The 5,586-nt window shown below is 41.4% G+C and overlaps 1 non-coding gene across 1 annotated transcript; it reads left to right on the forward strand.

Moving 5' to 3' along the window:
- The first annotated feature begins 4,439 nt into the window (after positions 1-4,439).
- Positions 4,440-4,547, forward strand: LOC130959603 (small nucleolar RNA R71). The gene has a single exon (XR_009078676.1). It is a non-coding gene; the product is annotated as a small nucleolar RNA R71 (small nucleolar RNA).
- Positions 4,548-5,586: the final 1,039 nt, after the last annotated feature.

Genomic DNA, 5,586 nt, shown 5'->3' on the forward strand with positions numbered 1-5,586 from the left:
CCTTTGAAACTCAGAATGATTGGCTTCTTTAGGAACTCAGAATCCAGATAGTGTTATTGATTCTCCTAGTTAAGTATGATGATTCTTGAACACAGCTACTTATTGAGTCTTGGCCGTGGCCCAAAGCACTCTGTCTTCCAGTATTACCACCGGATACATACATGCCACAGACACATAATTGGGTGAACCTTTTCAGATTGTGACTCAGCTTTGCTAGAGTCCCCAATTAGAGGTGTCCAGGGTTCTTAAGCACACTCTTTTTGCCTTGGATCACAACTTTATTCTTTCTTTTTCTCTTTCTTTTTTTCGGTTTTTTTTTTTGCCTCCTTTTTTTTTTGTATTCACTGCTTTTTCTTGCTTCAAGAATCATTTTTTATGATTTTTCAGATCCTCAGTAACATGTCTCCTTTTTCATCATTCTTTCAAGAGCCAACATTCATGAACCACAAATTCAAAAGACATATGCACTGTTTAAGCATACATTCAGAAAACAAAAGTAATGCCACCACATCAAAATAATTAAACTGCTATAAAATTCAAAATTCATGCAATTCTTTTTCTTTTTCAATTAAGAACATTTTTTTTATTTAAGAAAGGTGATGGATTCATAGGACATTCATAACTTTAAGGCATAGACACTAAGACACTAATGATCACAAGACACAAACATAGATAAACATAAGCACTAAAATTCGAAAAACAGAAAATAAAGAACAAGGAGATTAAAGAATGGGTCCACCTTAGTGATGGCGGCTCTTTCTTCCTCTTGAAGATCCTATGGAGTGCTTGAGCTCCTCAATGTCTCTTCCTTGTCTTTGTTGCTCCTCTCTCATGATCCTTTGATCTTCTCTAATTTCATGGAGGATGATGGAGTGTTCTTGATGCTCCACCCTTAGTTGTCCCATGTTGGAACTCAATTCTCCTAGGGAGGTATTTAGTTGCTCCCAATAGTTTTGTGGAGGAAAGTGCATCCCTTGGGGCATCTCAGGGATCTCATGATGAGAGGGGTCTCTTGTGTGCTCCATCCTTTTCTTAGTGATGGGCTTATCCTCATCAATAGGGATGTCTCCCTCTATGTCAACTCCAACTGAATAACAGAGGTGACAAATAAGATGAGGAAAAGCTAACCTTGCTAAGGTAGAGGACCTGTCCGCCACCTTATAGAGTTCTTGGGCTATAACCTCATGAACTTCCACTTCTTCTCCAATCATGATGCTATGAATCATGATGGCCCGGTCTAGAGTAACTTCGGACCGGTTGCTAGTGGGAATGATTGAGCGTTGGATGAACTCCAACCATCCTCTAACCACGGGTTTGAGGTCATGCCTTCTCAATTGAACCGGCTTTCCTCTTGAATCTCTCTTCCATTGGGCGCCCTCTTCACAAATGTCAGTGAGGACTTGGTCCAACCTTTGATCAAAGTTGACCCTTCTAGTGTAAGGGTGTTCATCTCCTTGCATCATGGGCAAATTGAATGCCAACCTTACACTTTCCGGACTAAAATCCAAGTATTTCCCCCGAACCATAGTAAGATAATTCTTTGGATTCGGGTTCACACTTTGATCATGGTTCTTGGTGATCCATGCATTGGCATAGAATTCTTGAACCATTAAGATTCCGACTTGTTGAATGGGGTTGGTAAGAACTTCCCAACCTCTTCTTCGGATCTCATGTCGGATCTCCGGATATTCACTCTTTTTGAGTGAAAAAGGGACCTCGGGGATCACCTTCTTCAAGGCCACAACTTCATAGAAGTGGTCTTGATGCACCCTTGAGATGAATCTTTCCATCTCCCATGACTCGGAGGTAGAAGCTTTTGCCTTCCCTTTCCTCTTTCTAGAGGTTTCTCCGGCCTTGGATGCCATAAATGGTTATAGAAAAACGAAAAAGCAACGCTTTTACCACACCAAACTTAAAAGGTTTGCTCGTCCTCGAGCAAAAGAAGAAAGAAGAGAGTAGAAGAAGAAGAAATGAGGAAGAAGGGAGTGGCTTTTGTGTTCGGCCAAAGAGGGGGAGAAGTGGTGTTTAGGTTGTGTGAAAATGAAGGGGTGAAGAAGGGTATATATAGGGGAAGGGGGGGTTCATGGTTCGGTTATGTATGGGTGGGTTTGGGAGGGAAAGTGGTTTGAATTTGAATGGTGAGGTAGGTGGGGTTTTATGAAGGATGGATATGAGTGGTGAAGAGGAAGATGGGATTTGATAGGTGAAGGGTTTTTGGGGAAGAGGAGTTGAGGTGATTGGTGAATGGGTGAAGAAGAGAGAGAGAGTGGTGGGGTTGATGGGGATCCTGTGGGGTCCACAGATCCTGTGGTGTCAAGGAAAAGTCATCCCTGCACCAAATGGCATTCAAAATCACGTTTTGAGCCATTTCTGGCGTTAAACGCCGGGCTGGTGCCCATTCCTGGCGTTTAACGCCAGGTTCTTGCCCTTTTCTGGCGTTTAACGCCAGTCTGGTGCCCCTTTCTGGCGTTAAACGCCCAGAATGGTGCCAGGCTGGGCGTTAAACGCCCAACTGCTAGCCTCACTGGCGTTTAAACGCCAGTGGGTTCTTCCTCCAGGGTGTGCTGTTTTTCTTCCTGTTTTTCATTCTGTTTTTGCTTTTTCAATTGATTTTGTGTCCTCTTATGATCATCAACCTACAAAAAAAAACATAAAATAACAAAGAGAAATAGATAACATATAACATTGGGTTGCCTCCCAACAAGCACATCTTTAATGTCATTAGCTTGACAGAGGACTCTCATGGAGCCTCACATTTTCTCAGAGCAATGTTGGAACCTCCCAACACCAAACTTAGAGTTTGAATGTGGGGGTTCAACACCAAACTTAGAGTTTGGTTGTGGCCTCCCAACACCAAACTTAGAGTTTGACTGTGGGGGCTCTGTTTGACTCTGATTTGAGAGAAGCTCTTCATGCTTCCTCTCCATGGTGACAGAGGGATATCCTTGAGCCTTAAACACAAAGGATTCTTCATTCACTTGAATGATCAGTTCGCCTCTATCAACATCAATCACAGCCTTTGCTATGGCTAGGAAGGGTCTGCCAAGGATGATGGTTTTATCCATGCACTTCCCAGTCTCTAGGACTATGAAATCAGCAGGGATGTAATGGTCTTCAATCTTCACCAAAACATCCTCTACAAGTTCATGAGCTTGTTTTCTTGAGTTGTCTGCCATCTCTAATGAGATTCTTGCAGCTTGCACCTCAAAGATCCCTAGCTTCTCCATTACAGAGAGAGGCATGAGGTTTACACTTGACCCTAAGTCACACAGAGCCTTCTTGAAGGTCATGGTGCCTATGGTACAAGGTATTAAAAACTTCCCAGGATCTTGTCTCTTTTGAGGCAGTTTCTGCCTAGACAAGTCATCCAGTTCTTTGGTGAGCAAAGGAGGTTCATTCTCCCAAGTCTCATTTCCAAATAACTTGTCATTTAGCTTCATGATTGCTCCAAGGTATTTAGCAACTTGCTCTTCAGTGACATACTCATCCTCTTCAGAGGAAGAATACTCATCAGAGCTCATGAAAGGCAGAAGTAAGTCCAGTGGAATCTCTATGGTCTCATTTTGAGCCTCAGATTCCCATGGTTCCTCATTAGGGAACTCATTGGAGGTCAGTGCACGCCCACTGAGGTCTTCTTCAGTGGCGTTCACTTCCTCTCCTTCCTCTCCAAATTCGGCCATGTTGATGGCCTTGCACTCTCCTTTTGGATTTTCTTCTGTGTTGCTTGGGAGAGTACTAGGAGGGAGTTCAGTAACTTTCTTGCTTAGTTGTCCCACTTGTGCCTCCAAATTCCTAATGGAGGATCTTGTTTCAATCATGAAACTTTGAGTGGTTTTGATCAGATCAGAGACCATGGTTGCTAAGTCAGAGGGGTTCTGCTTAGAATTCTCTGTCTGTTGCTGAGAAGATGATGGAAAAGGCTTGCCATTGCTAAACCTATTTCTTCCACCATTATTGTTATTGAAACCTTGTTGAGGTTTCTCTTGATTCTTCCATAAGAAATTTGGGTGATTTCTCCATGAAGAATTATAGGTGTTTCCATAGGGTTCTCCTAGGTAATTCACCTCTTCCATTGAAGGGTTCTCAGGATCATAGGCTTCTTCTTCAGATGAAGCATCCTTAGTACTGCTTGGTGCATTTTGCATTCCAGACAGACTTTGAGAGATCAAATTGACTTGTTGAGTCAATATCTTGTTCTGAGCCAGAATGGCATTCAGAGCATCAATCTCAAGAACTCCTTTCTTCTGATTAGTCCCATTGTTCACAGGATTTCTTTCAGAAGTGTACATGAATTGGTTATTTGCAACCATTTCAATCAGCTCTTGAGCTTCTGTAGGCGTCTTCTTCAAATGAAGAGATCCTCCAGCAGAGCTATCCAAAGACATCTTGGATAGTTCAGAGAGACCATCATAGAAAATACCTATGATGCTCCATTCAGAAAGCATGTCAGAAGGACATTTTCTGATCAATTGTTTGTATCTTTCCCAAGCTTCATAGAGGGATTCTCCATCCTTCTGTCTGAAGGTTTGGACTTCCACTCTAAGCTTACTCAATTTTTGAGGTGGAAAGAACTTTGCCAAGAAGGCATTGACTAGCTTTTCCCATGAGTCCAGGCTTTCTTTGGGTTGAGAGTCCAACCATGTCCTAGCTCTGTCTCTTACAGCAAAAGGGAATAGCATAAGTCTGTAGACCTCAGGGTCAACCCCATTAGTCTTGACAGTGTCACAGATTTGCAAGAACTCAGCTAAAAACTGATGAGGATCTTCCAATGGAAGTCCATGGAACTTGCAATTCTGTTGCATTAGAGAAACTAATTGAGGCTTAAGCTCAAAGTTGTTTGCTCCAATGGCAGGGATAGAGATGCTTCTCCCATAAAAGTCGGGAGTAGGTGCAGTAAAGTCACCCAGCACCTTCCTTGCATTGTTGGCATTGTTGTTGTTTTCGGCTGCCATGTGTTCTTCTTCTTTGAAGATTTCTGTTAGGTCCTCTATAGAGAATTGTGCCTTAGCTTCTCTTAGCTTTCGCTTCAAGGTCCTTTCAGGTTCAGGGTCAGCTTCAACAAGAATGCCTTTGTCTCTGCTCCTGCTCATATGAAAGAGAAGAAAACAAGAAAATGTGGAATCCTCTATGTCACAGTATAGAGATTCCTTGAGGTGTCAGAAGAACAGAAAAATAGAAGAAAGAGGTAGAAGAATTCGAACTTAATCAGATAGAGTTCGAATTGTGCATTGAGAAGGAGTGGTACTCCATAAATAGAAGGATGTGGGAAGAGGGGAAGAGGATTTTCGAAAATTAAGTTAAAGAATTTGAAAACATTTTGAAAAACACTAATTAATTTTCGAAAATAAGAGTGGGAAAGAAATCAAGTGATTTTTGAAAAAGATTTTGAAATTAGAAGTCAAAAAGATTTGATTGAAAGCTATTTTGAAAAAGATGAGGTTAAGAAGATATGATTGATTTTAAAAATATGTGATTGAGAAAATATGATTTGAAAACAATTTTAAAAAAAGATTTGAAAAAAAATTAACGACTTGCCTAACAAGAAAAGATATGATTCAAACATTAAACCTTTCTCAACAGAAAAGG

The sequence above is a fragment of the Arachis stenosperma genome, chromosome 10 (assembly GCF_014773155.1).
Source record: "Arachis stenosperma cultivar V10309 chromosome 10, arast.V10309.gnm1.PFL2, whole genome shotgun sequence".
Taxonomy (NCBI): domain Eukaryota; kingdom Viridiplantae; phylum Streptophyta; class Magnoliopsida; order Fabales; family Fabaceae; genus Arachis; species Arachis stenosperma.